Raw genomic sequence first — 13,589 nt, 5'->3', positions numbered from 1 at the left:
AAACTTAGATTTGTCTGTTCATAACTCTTTTTTTTCCCCAATCCTCCTGTCTAGTGTCTGTTCTTTTTCCCATCTTAATCTTTTCTTTTTATTGGCCAGTCTGAGATATGGCTTTTTCTCTGCAACCCTGCCTAGAAGGCCAGCATCCCGGAGTCGCCTCTTCACTGTTGACGTTGAGATTGGTGTTTTGAGGGTACTATTTAATAAAGCTGCCATTTGAGGACTGTTTCTCAAACTAGACACTAATGTACTTGTACTCTTGCTCCGTCATGCACCGGGGCCTCCCACTCCGCTTTCTATTCTTGTTAGAGCCATTGGTGGTGTAGGCCCACCTCTTATATTTATTTTTATTTAACTACCAATTTTACTAGTACAATATCCTCAATATGGTCATTTCTATATATGTATTTCTTACTATTCTTTTTCTTTTCAATGGCAGCCAAAATATATTAATTTTAATTGATATTGTACCCGCAAACCTCAACAAAAAATGACAAAACAAATAAAGTGGTCGAATTTTATATTTTTTTAATAATAATACACACACAAAAACATGCATACATGGCACGCCTGCACACAGACAAAACATACAAACACTTAACTGCCAATTCCATTGACTGCTATATCACAGGATTTGACTACCAGATAGTTCATGCTATTCATGCTGGCTCCCGGAACCCAAGGAACAATGTTAGTTTTAATTAATTGAATGGAGTCTCCTTATTAATATTTCGCCGCATTCCTGAGGCCAGTGTTTTCCCTTGGAGAAGACTCAACCCCTGTTTATCTGTGGTCTTCTTATCCTGTTACTCACGCCTGACTCCATGTCAGCCTTATCTGAATCCTCACTACACTCAGCTGCCTGATAGGGCACTGGCTGTAAGCTATTAAAATGGCCTCTTCACCAGATAAGAGCAGGAAAGTGGTCAGATTGAGAGCCACAGTCTCTGAGGGTAAAGTCTTTAGGTTACAGTCCCCGGGTTAAATAGCCTGAGGGAGGCAGAGTGCCAGATCAAGCCAGCCTCTGCTGTGTGTGTGTGTGTGTGTGTGTGTGTGTGTGTGTGTGTGTGTGTGTGTGTGTGTGTGTGTGTGTGTGTGTGTGTGTGTGTGTGTGTGTGTGTGTGTGTGTGTGTGTCGCATCTTAGGGTCTCCAAATCTACAATTAGACGCCACCTCCATGCCAATAGGCTAGTATTGAGACCCGTTGACCTTTTCCACATTTTGTTACGTTACAGCCTGGATTTTTTTTTAAATCCCTCATCAATCTACACACAATACCCCATAATGATGAAGCAAAAGCAGGTTTAGACATTTTTGAAAATATAGACATTTAAAAAAACAGAAATAAGTATTCAGACCTTTTACTCAGTACTTCGTTGAAGAACCTTTGGCAGCGATTACAGCCTCGAGTCTTCTTGGATATGGCGATACAAGCTTGGCACACCTGTATTTGGGGAGTTTCTCCCAGTCTTCTCTGCAGATCATCTCAAGCTCTATCAGGTTGGATGGGGAGTGTCGCTGCACAGCTATTTTCAGGTCATTCCAGAGATGTTTGATCGGGTTCAAGTCCGGGCATTCAAATACATGTCCTGAAGCCACTCCTGTGTTGTCTTGGCTGTGTGTTTAGGGTTTCTGTCCTGTTGGAAGGTGAACCTTTACCCCAGTCCTATTGCCTGAGTGCTCTGGACCAGGTTTTATCAAGGACCTCTCTGTACTTTGCTTTCCCTAGGTGAAGCATGGTGGTGGCAAAATCATGCTGTGGGGATGTTTTTCAGTGGGAGAGACTGGGAGACTAGTCAGTATTGAGAGAAAGATGAAGGGAGCAAAGTACAGAGAGATCATTGATAAAAAACCTGCACCAGAACGCTCAGGCAGAGCGTTCTGAACGCTCAGACGCTCAGCTCCCTCCACAGATTTTCTATGGGATTAAGGTCTGGAGACTGGCTAGACCACTCCAGGACCTCTTGCTCCTACCTGGCACGCAGGCGTCCCATCTAGACATCTGGAAATGCAAATGCGCTACGCTAAATGCTAATAGCACTCGTTAAAACTCAAACGTTCATTAAAATACACATGCAGGGTATTGAATTAAAGCTACACTCGTTGTGAATCCAGGCAACAAGTCAGATTTTTAAAATGCTTTTCGGCGAAAGCATGAGAAGCTATTATCTGATAGCATGTAACACCCCAAAAGATCCGCAGGGGACGTAAACAAAATAATTAGCATAGTCGGCGCTACACAAACCGCACAAATAAAATATAAAACATTCATTACCTTTGACCATCTTCTTTGTTGCCACTCCTAGATGTCCCATAATCACTATTGGGTCTTTTTTTCGATTAAATCGGTCCATATATAGCCTAGATATCGATCTATGAAGACTGTATGATCAAAAAAAAAATAGCGTCTTATAACGTAACGTCATTTTTTTAAATAAAAAAAGTTGACGATAAACTTTCACAAAACACTTCGAAATACTTTTGTAATGCAACTTTAGGTATTAGTAAACGTTAATAAGCGATCAAATTGATCACGAGGCGATGTGTATTCTATAGCTGTATGTCTGGAAATAATGTCCTGGGAAATCTCAACCAAAATATCCGGTCGGAGACCTGAAGAAATGGGCTGTCTCTTCTTCGTTTGACCAAGAAACAAAGCCTAGGCAAATGACAAGACTGTTGACATTGTGTGGAAGCTGTAGGAATTGCAATCTCGGCTCCAGGTAATTTGCTTTCCCATAGACAATACATGCAAGTGGCGCATTGATATATTTTCCAATTTTCAGTGATCAGATTTTCCTGCGCTTTTCGATGAAATGCACGTTCTGTTATAGTCACAGCCGTGATTTAACCAGTTTTATAAACGTCTGAGTGTTTTCTATCCACACATACTAATCATAAGCATATACTATATTCCTGGCATGAGAAGCAGGGCGCTGAAATGTTGCGCGATTTTTAACATAATGTAGGGGGTAGGAGTAACAGTTTAATGTGCTTCTTGTTGAGCCACTCCTTTGTTGCCTTGGCCATGTGTTTTGGGTCATTGTCATGCTGGAATACCCATCCAAGACCCATTTTCAATGCCCTGGCTGAGGGAAGGAGGTTCTCACCCAAGATTTGACGGTACATGGCCCTGTCCATCGTCCTTTTGATGCAGTGAAGTTGCCCTGTCCCTTTAGCAGAAAAACACCCCCAAAGCATAATGTTTCCACCTCCATGTTTGATGGTAGGGATGGTATTCTTGGGGTCATAGGCAACATTCCTCCTCCAACACGGCGAGTTTTGGTCTCACCTGAACACAACACTTTCATCCAGCTGTCCTTTGAATCATTCAGATGTTCATTGGAAAACTTCAGATGGGCATGTATATGTGCTTTCTTGAGCAGGGGGACCTTGTGGGCGCTGCAGGATTTTAGTCCTTCATGGCGTAGTGTGTTACCAATTGTTTTCTTGGTGACTATGGTCCCAGCTACCTTGAGATCATTGACAAGATCCTCCACTGTAGTTCTGGGCTGATTCCTCACCGTTCTCATGTTCATTGCAACTCCACGGGGTGAGATCTTGCATGGAGCCCCAGTCCGAGGGAGATTGACAGTTCTTTTGTGTTTCTTCCATTTGCGAATAATCGCACCAACTGTTGTCACCTTCTCACCAAGCTGCTTGGCGATGGTCTTGTAGCGCATTCCAGCCTTGTGTAGGTCTACAATCTTGTCCCCGACATCCTTGGAGAGCTCTTTGGTCTTGGCCATGGTGGAGAGTTTGGAATCTGATTGATTGCTTCTGTGGACAGGTGTCTTTTATACAGGTAACAAGTTGAGATTAGGAGCAGTACCTTTAAGAGTGTGCTCCTAATGTCAGCTCGGTACCTGTATAAAAGACACCTGGGAGCCAGAAATCTTTCTGATTGAGAGGGGGTCAAATACTTATTTGCCTCATTAAAATGCAAATCAATTTATAACGTTTTTCTGGATTCTTTGGTTGTTATTCTGTCTCTCACTGTTCAAATAAACCTACCATTAAAATTATAGACTGATAATTTCTTTGTCAGTGGGCAAACATACCAAATCAGCAAGGGATCAACTACTTTTTTCCCCTCACTGTATTTTATACAGTCTTTTTATATTTTATATCTTTTTATATCTTCTTTATCAAGGGTGCCAATAATTTCGGAAATGAATGAATGAAATGCATAGGCATCCATATAGTATGTATGTATACACAAATATCCATGAACAGTTTTTTGGCTGAAACACACAGATGCCAAGCGCACATACTGTAAACACAGACAAAATGAACAGATCTGTCATGGAGCATTCCACTTGACATATCCATGCAAATCACAAGGAGTGACCCTCTCTAGACTGTTTAGATTTTAGAATGTCCGTTTTTTAGATTCTAGAATGCCAGCTGGAATGAGTTTATATATTGACGTTGCAGATGTCTAAAGGATGGCGTTCAGTACAGGTCCAGTGTCTCAACACCTACGTGAGACTGGTGTTCATCAAACTACAGCTCAGCATTCAAAACCATATACCCTCGAAGGTTATCACTAAGCTAAGGACCCTGGGACTGAACACCTCCCTCTGCAATTGGTTCCTGATGGGCTTGGCCCCAGGTGGTGAGGGTCGGCAACAATACATCCGCCAAACTGACCATCTACATGGGGGCCCCTCAGGGTTTGCGTGCTTAGTTCCCTCCTGTACTCCCTGTTCACCCACGACTGCCTGGCCATACACGACTCCAACACCATTATTAAGTTTGTCGACAACATGACGGTGGTAGGCCTGATCACAGACGACGATCAGACAGCATATTGCTGACGTCTCCATCAACGTCAGCAAGATAAAGGAGTTGATTGTGGACTACAGGAAATGGAAGGCTGAGAATGCCCTCATTCACATCGAACAGGGCTGTAGTGGAGCGGGTCAAGAGCTTCAAGTTCCTCGGTGTCCACATCACTAAGGATCTATCATGGTCCAAACACACAAACACAGCCTTAAAGAGTGCACTACAATGCCTCTTCCCCCTTGTTAAGAGGGCACGACCATACCTATTCCCCCTCAAGAGGCTGTTAAGATATTGCGTGGGCCCTCAGATCCTTAAGGAGTTTTACAGCTGCACCATCTAGAGATCTTGACTGGCTGCATCACCATTTGGTATGGAAACTCCTTGGCATCCGACCACAAGGCACTACAGAGGGTAGTGTGTACGGCCCAGTACATCGATGGGGCGGAGCTCCCTGCCATCCAGGACCTCCTATACCAGGCAGTGTCAGAGGATGGCCCACATTTTTATCCAAAGACTTCAACCACCCAAGCCACAGACTGTTCTCCCTGCTACCGCATGACAAGTGGTACCATTGCACCAAGTCTGGAACCAACAGGACCCTGAACGGCTGCTACCCCCTAAGACTTCTAAACAAGGCAGATGAATAGCTAATCAGATGGCTATCCGGACTAAACGCATTGACCATTTTTTGCACCAACTCTCTTGCACCAACTCTCTTGCACCAACTCTCTAGCACCAACTCTCTAGCACCAACTCTCTAGCACCAACTCTCTAGCACCAACTCTCTAGCACCAACTCTCTAGCACCAACTCTCTAGCACCAACTCTCTAGCACCAACTCTCTTGCACCAACTCGATGGACACACACTGGCCACTACCCACACATTCATACATACAGTACTTACACTGACACCCCAAAACACACACACACACACTCGCTGCTGCTAATGTCTATTATGTTGCCTAGTCACTTTACTCATACCTATACTGTATGTAGAGTACATAGCTACCTCAATTACATCGATTTAGTACTTCTAATCCCTGTATATAGCCATGTTATTGTTCTACTCCCTGTATATAGCCATGTTATTGTTCTACTCCCTGTATATAGTCATGTTATTGTTCTACTCCCTGTATATAGCCATGTTATTGTTCTACTCCCTGTATATAGCCATGTTATTGTTCTAATCCCTGTATATAGCCATGTTATTGTTTCACTCCCTGTATATAGTCATGTTATTGTTCTACTCCCTGTATATAGTCATGGTATTGTTCTACTCCCTGTATATAGTCATGTTATTGTTCTATTCCCTGTATATAGTCATGTTATTGTTCTATTCCCTGTATATAGTCATGTTATTGTTCTATTCCCTGTATATAGTCATGTTATTGTTCTATTCCCTGTATATAGTCATGTTATTGTTCTACTCCCTGTATATAGTCATGTTATTGTTCTACTCCCTGTATATAGTCATGTTATTGTTCTACTCCCTGTATATAGCCATGTTATTGTTCTAATCCCTGTATATAGCCATGTTATTGTTCTAATCCCTGTATATAGCCATGTTATTGTTCTAATCCCTGTATATAGCCATGTAATTGTTCTACTCCCTGTATATAGTCATGTTATTGTTCTACTCCCTGTATATAGCCATGTTATTGTTCTAATCCCTGTATATAGCCATGTTATTGTTCTAATCCCTGTATATAGCCATGTTATTGTTCTACTCCCTGTATATAGTCATGTTATTGTTCTACTCCCTGTATATAGCCATGATATTGTTCTAATCCCTGTATATAGCCATGTTATTGTTCTAATCCCTGTATATAGCCATGTTATTGTTCTAATCCCTGTATATAGCCATGTTATTGTTCTAATCCCTGTATATAGCCATGTTATTGTTCTAATCCCTGTATATAGCCATGTTATTGTTCTAATCCCTGTATATAGCCATGTTATTGTTCTACTCCCTGTATATAGCCATGATATTTTTACTTGTTATTTCTACTCCTTAGTCACTGTGTATTATTCCTTTTTTATCTTATTTTTTACTCTGCATTGTTGGAAAAGGACCCGTAAGTAAGCATTTCCTTGTTCGTCTACACCTGTTGTCTACAAAGCATGTTACAAATACAAATGTATTTTACTTGAACAGGAATTGAGCTATCTGCTAAACTATTTTTACTCCCAAGTTATGTTGAAGGTATGTGTGATGCCAGACATTTGTAAAGGGCGCTAGTCTAAATCTCTAGTCAGGCATTGCCAGCCTGGAGGTTGTGATGTCACCTTGTCTTTGACCTAAAGACAGCAATTGCCTCCTGGAGCTACAACCTTGGCTTTAGCTCAAAGGGTTAACACACTGTCAATTTTGAAGAGCCAGAGACCTACTGGTAAACAACAGTTTGATGTAGCTACAGATTTGCCCCACAAACCAACAAAAAGCAATGAAAAGTTGTCTTCCTACTGTCCAAAGAGTATTGGTATTTGTGGCGACTTCTCTGGGCCTTGCTGGCAAGCTGCGTGACGGCCGCATGTTTTTAAGCCACTGGGCCACACGCAGAGCCCTGCTAAGACCCTGCAGGAGAGATAAAACGGCCTTGGTGGGGAAAAGGCGGACGCAGACCAGCGGTGTGAAACAGGATCACAGACGACTGGAGGACGGCCCATGAAGAAGGAGGGGGTGGAAGAGGGGGTAGCAGAGGAAGGGGCAATTTTGAACAGGGAATGTGAGAGCCATCGCACCAGAAGAGGATCCTGGGATAGCAATGGCTGCCAGCCATCTTCGGAGACAATCACAAGTATAGAGAAAGAGAGAGGTCATAGTTATGTTCGATTGGTGTGCACACATGGAGTACGCATGTAATGAGCATGGAAACCGTAACAAAGCATCCCACTGGTCACAGACGTCAATTCAACGTCTAGTTTTGATTTACAATTGGTTGAGTTGTCAACTAACGTGAATTCAACCTGAAATCAACCAAACATGTCACCCTGCCATTAGATTTAGGTTAAAAGTTGGGTGAAAAAAAGACACTGATGACTTGTGCAAATCAAATCAGTTTTCCACGTTGATGCAATGTCATTTCATTTTTGTTTAAAAGTATGTGGAAACAACATTGATTCAACCAGTTTTTGCCCAGTGGGCTTGGTCAACAACATGGAACTTAGAAGAGCATCACGTTCAATAACCTACTCTTTCATAATTGTGTAAGTAATGTTGTCTGTGGGTCTAAAAAAGGTAGTGGCTGTCGGCAACGGCAAGTACCTACTCGGCCACACACTTAAAACCATCACATTCCACAGTAAAACAGACGATTCACAGGGCCAGTTTGATAGGCCAATGTAGTACCCTTTAGTCAGTAGAACACACAAACAGGAAGTGACTCAATGCATGGAGAAATGCTCTATATTTCACAATAGCTAATCCTACAATAAACCTCTTTCCTCCTACTAAATTGAAACCACCACTTATAGAAGCATGTGATGCACAACACAGTGCCAAACAGCTGTGCTTCACTCTGTATTATTTGATGGTGAAATATACAATGTACCTCTCCAGAGACAAGAGGGGAAAGAGAGAATGAGAGAGAGAGAATAAAAGAGTGAGAGAGCACAAAAGAGATGGAGAGGGAGGGGAAGGCAGAGAGATGCAAACATTGTCGAAAACACCACGGACAATGTGTTAAATTGGAAAAGGAACAAAGCCTTCAGCCTCTAAACAAAGACTAATGAAGGCGGACATGATGCTAACGAACGCGTCCGCACGGCATTGGCAAATGGATCCTGGGAGGACCTAGCAAAACCCTGGCACTAGAGTGCCAAAGCCCATTTGATTGGATAGAGAGCAGGGGAGCGAGAGTAGGAGAGAGGGAAATAACATCTATGAGGTGTATGTTAAGTGTGTGTGTGTGGGGGGGGTGTTAGATAGGTGGTGGTGAGGGGCGGGACTTGCTGTTATTTTGGCATTTCTGCTCTCTTATTTATTCTGCGGCTGGTGAATTTGTTTAAACTCCAATTGGAAAAGGCTGATCAAAAAGAATGGGACAGGCAGAGAAAGAGGGGGAAAAAAGCCCGCTGCCGACTTACATCAAACGCAGGCACAGCGGGTGACAATCAACTACCAATTTTTTTCACACATTTCTATAGTTTCTGGAGGAAGGAGCGAGAGCTTGGCCTCTGAAGTCTTTTGTTTTGATCACAAAGAAAATGGAGCCCAGAACAGTCGAGAGCTACAGTATAGGTTCTCTTTTGCGGAGAAATATAGAATGTATCACATTCCAACGCCTTTCAAGTGACACCAAGGATATGTCACATTGATATTAAAAGTTGTTACAAAAGTACTTGAGGTCATAGGCTACATCTATTTATTTTGAAGGATATTCCCATGTAACCTAGGCCTGATAAGAGAAATTGTCTACTAGATTAAATCCACAATGTATTGATTTTATAGAATCACCATTAGGACTATAGGTCATGTACCTCCGTGACCCTTATCAATCTGTGGCCGTAGAATTAGTTTACAACTCAGGAACGTCAGTTTTTGATACCATTTGTGATAGCAAACATATTGGGGACCCTCTCAGAATATCAGAACACAACTCTTATATAGAAAGTGATTAAAATAGCATACAAGCAGTTTTACTATGACTTCTGCAGTGCATGGCCGGACTAATCAAGTCTCGGACCCTGAAAAAGTTAACCTTTTGACGTTTTAAAGCTCATTTATTGCAATTATACACATTTTGCCATAGGGCAGAGTGAAACAGCTGCCGCTTTAAAGCTTAAATTACACTGCATTATGTTCAAAACATTTTGGGGGAATATAAGAAGAATTGAGTAGAAACAAATGTGTAAATGATGGAGTACTGTGTATACAAATATCCATGTGAGCCTCCCAGGCCCATGTTGGGCATCTATAAGGTTAAGAACATAAATTGTGGATGTATAATATTACATTGTATTGTACACTCAAGTTTTTCCACACATCTCATACAAAATGTATTAAACTGTTCTTGCTAGCAATATTCATAAAAAGGGTATTAAAAAATATATGTATAGACATATTGAGGTCTTGCCATGGACCCCCGCAGTACCTCCTCAGACTCCACTTTGGGAACCCCTGAACAAGGATGCCTCATTGACTCTTACTGAAAGGTCAAGCCAGACATCACAGAAAAGCTCCGGAGTGGACTTGAACCACACGGGTTGACGTGTTAACATAGCAGCAGGTCAATGTAGGGTTCATAACCCACCAATAAGAAATGTTGCTCATTTAAAAGCCTCATTTTGTCTTTTCGACAGCCTAACACCTGCCACTCTGTTTGATCATTTAAAGGAATGAGCTGAGAGAAATGTAACCACTCAGATTCATAGATGGATGGGTGGATCAATGGTAATGCCCTGAATGGGAAAGGGAACAGTACACACCAGGGATGTGACATTGGAGAATCATCATCCGGCTCTGGCCAGACAGCTGCCGACAGTTGGCACCAGGTCACCCAGCTGGGGAGGGCATTCCTCTGTGATATGTCCCCTCACAGTGTAGCCAGTCTGATAAGAGCCAAGGAGGTGCTCATCAATTGTCTGTCTGAGGGAGTTGGGGCAGTTGTCAGTAGGCGTTATTGACGTTGACTAACTACTATGCATGCACCTGTGTGTGTGTGCTCACTAACGTGCGTGTTCGCTCTCCTGCGAGTGCAAATTATTCCAGTCTTCAAAATCCATATCCCCTCTCCATGAGGTGTAATATAATTGTCACTGGTGACAAATGCTCATGTCATCTGATTAACAATGTCAGTGTGACACGAGATGAGCAGGAGAGATACAAATATGGGATATTTTAAGAAGTAGCAGCCTGACAAACAGCATCGATATTCTACTGACTGAGATTTATGATAACGTCATACCTGAACACCACAATGCTCTTCAGACTCCACATTTACTTTGTATCATTTATAGTGTATCATGGTAAGTATCAAGGCTGTCATTAACTTGCTCTGACTACCAGTAGGATGAGACCACATTTTGCAGTCTATTTCATATCAAGCAAGCCTCTCAAATCTTTACTCTGCTGGTGGTGATGCAAGAACACCTCGTGTGCCTCTGAATTGGTATAGAGGGTGTAAGGTGCAGGCACACGTAAAAATAGAAAGAGAGAGACAACCTATTTGATTGAAAACCCAGGTTTTGATCAGACCAAAACACATTTGGCTTCTCCACAGTGAGAGAGCATGTTTGTAGTTTTGCATCCCTGTTGTTTTTAAATGCTATCATAGATTTCAGTTGGCCTACATAAATCCCCTATGCTTTTGTTCTGGTATACTGTCTTGGGTTGAACAGCTAGTCATTAGGTTGCATGACTATCCAGAGGACACACTTGCCCTTCTGATGCATTTAGCTTGTTAATTTACAAGCCTATTTAGTATTGGACCTTGACAGTGGACCAATGTTAAAGAGGCAGCTCTGTCGTGTATGGCAGCCCACTGAATAAACAATGGTTGCACTGTCGGCAGACCAATGGATGTCTGTGCATAAAATGAGTGGATGGAGAATCACCATATATGGTTCCCTTATTAACTGCCCCAAGACCAAATAGACAACTAACTTGAGTAATAAATAATAATAATAATTGACAGTTAAACCATATTTAGGGGACAGGATGATTTAAGGGATGTGTGATTTCTAATTATAAAGACAATCTAAATAGTTACAATGATGCCAGGAATTTCAGTGGTTACACTTTTAATCGAGAGAAAATAAATAATGACCGGATGCAGTTGGCATAGCCTAATAAATGCAGGGCCACACGTCACTCGAGGTGCACTTTCTCGAGATGAGGGCGATTGACTGGTAATTAAACTCGTGCTGGTAGCTAGTATGATCAACATCAAGATTAAAACGAACCCAGTCATTATCGCGCTAATTATTTCAGACTTGACTTGATTTTGATGAGATTCAAGTTAAGCATTTCTTGAGAACGTCCACTGGGCAAAAAGTGGTTGAATCAACGTTGTTTCCACATAATTTCAACAATAACTAATGTGATGACGTTGATATAAACGTGGAAAACTGATTGGATTTGCAAAAAGTAATTACCTAAGGAAAGGTCTTCTTTTTTTCACCCAACTTTGAACCTAAATCCAATAACATTGTTACATTGATTATTTCACGTTGAATTCACGTTAGTTGACAACTCAATCAAATGTAAATCAAAACTAGACGTTGAAATGGCATGTGCCTAGTAGGTGAGCTCCTTGTAGACCAATTCTCTTGTAGCCCGCAATAAAAAAAATGGTGCTTGACTGCGCACACTTTTTAAGTGTCAGTAGCGATCATTATAGGGCACAAAATTGACCAATTATGCTAAAATCACACTTTCATACCTGCTGCCCCGCTCCCTTCGCGCCCTCCAAAAGGTTTTAAGGTTGCCCTTTAATCCATCGGCACTGCTACAATCCAGCGGTGCGTCTGTCCGCGGGCGACATCAGCACAGCCTAGATTTGTGTAGGACGGGTCCAATATTGCTTGACAGTGATAGATATCCGAAAATTAAATCCACGCGCACACAAATGAAACACTGCTCGTTTTCTTGGAACAAATACTTGACTGAGCACAGAAAATTATTCAGGAGCTTTCTCGTCCTATTATGCTTTCTGATAGTCAGGATATTTATTGTCCAATATGTGAATACACTGTGATTATTTTCCCAGTCTTAACGGAGTGTGATCACACTTGAAGTGAGAGAAAATCAAATAACCTAATAAAATAAATAGTAATAAACTCAAAATTGAAGTTAAATGGTCCCTACTTCTGCCTCAGTTGCGGCACCAGTCTGTATTCCACGGAGTTCCATCAGAGACTGACTGTGCGCACTAACTTATCATCATACAAACACCTACCGACCGCTGCGCTCATCACAGACTCGGGAATAACCCATCATAGTGGCACAAGGCCACTAACACAATCCATCGCCACTGGCGTAAACACACTAATAAGCCTACATTGGTTAATCATATCAAGACTACACAAAAATGTCTTTGCTCAGTTTTGCGCAAATACGATCAAATGGGATTTTCGATTCATGACATTGAATTGCATCATGTCATTAAATATGATTTTTGAAAGTTGTAAGAGACATGACATTATAGCTTAGGGGTAGTATTTGCATTGGTCTAGTAATGTGTAAGATTGAATTTAACTTTGGCAGATGTGAGCCTTAGGGGACCCAGTTTTGCATAAGTAGATATTGTATACCTTTAAATTGTCTTATGTGAGAACAGGTGTGGTTGGATCACACAGACTAATTAAAACCTCTTAAAGGCGCAGTGCAGTCAAAAAGTGAATTTCTTGTGTTGTATATATATTTCCACACTATGAGCGTGGAATAATACTGTGAAATTATGAACATGATGATAATGAGAAATTGCTCTTTGCTAAGTTGCTATTTTTGTTTCTTTTTGACCATTTTAATTGAAAACAAAACCCACAGTGAGGTACTTAATTGTTACCCGGAAAGGATTTGACATTGAGATAATAAAGGCGGCATTGGACCTTTGATTGCTTGTGAACTTCAACAGAGCTGGACTTGGGCTACAGTGCAGTGAACTATGTTGCTTTACAGTCAAAAGTGGTGCAGCATTGCCACCATGTGGATTGTTTCAGAATAAGTTCCAAACTTGATGTTGGCAGTTATGTAAAAACAAAAAAAATTAAAAAAATCACAGTATATTTAGCCTACATATCACTTAATTCAATCATTTCAGGAATGATTGCTAGACTTATGCTTCAGACAATAAGGTCAG

General features: G+C 41.5%; 1 protein-coding gene across 1 annotated transcript in view; it reads right to left on the bottom strand.

The window, feature by feature from the left end:
* LOC123994505 (chemokine-like protein TAFA-2) overlaps positions 1 to 13,476 on the bottom strand; it is a 58,370-nt gene extending 44,894 nt beyond the window's left edge. The window contains exon 1 of the mRNA XM_046297179.1: positions 12,171 to 13,476. The gene's annotated coding sequence lies outside the window, so the exon portion shown is untranslated. The remainder of the gene's footprint in view (positions 1 to 12,170) is intronic.
* Between the last annotated feature and the right edge of the window lie 113 nt (positions 13,477 to 13,589).

This window comes from Oncorhynchus gorbuscha, linkage group LG14 (assembly GCF_021184085.1).
Source record: "Oncorhynchus gorbuscha isolate QuinsamMale2020 ecotype Even-year linkage group LG14, OgorEven_v1.0, whole genome shotgun sequence".
Classification (NCBI taxonomy): Eukaryota; Metazoa; Chordata; class Actinopteri; order Salmoniformes; family Salmonidae; genus Oncorhynchus; species Oncorhynchus gorbuscha.
This window is presented reverse-complemented; position numbering and strand designations above follow the sequence as displayed.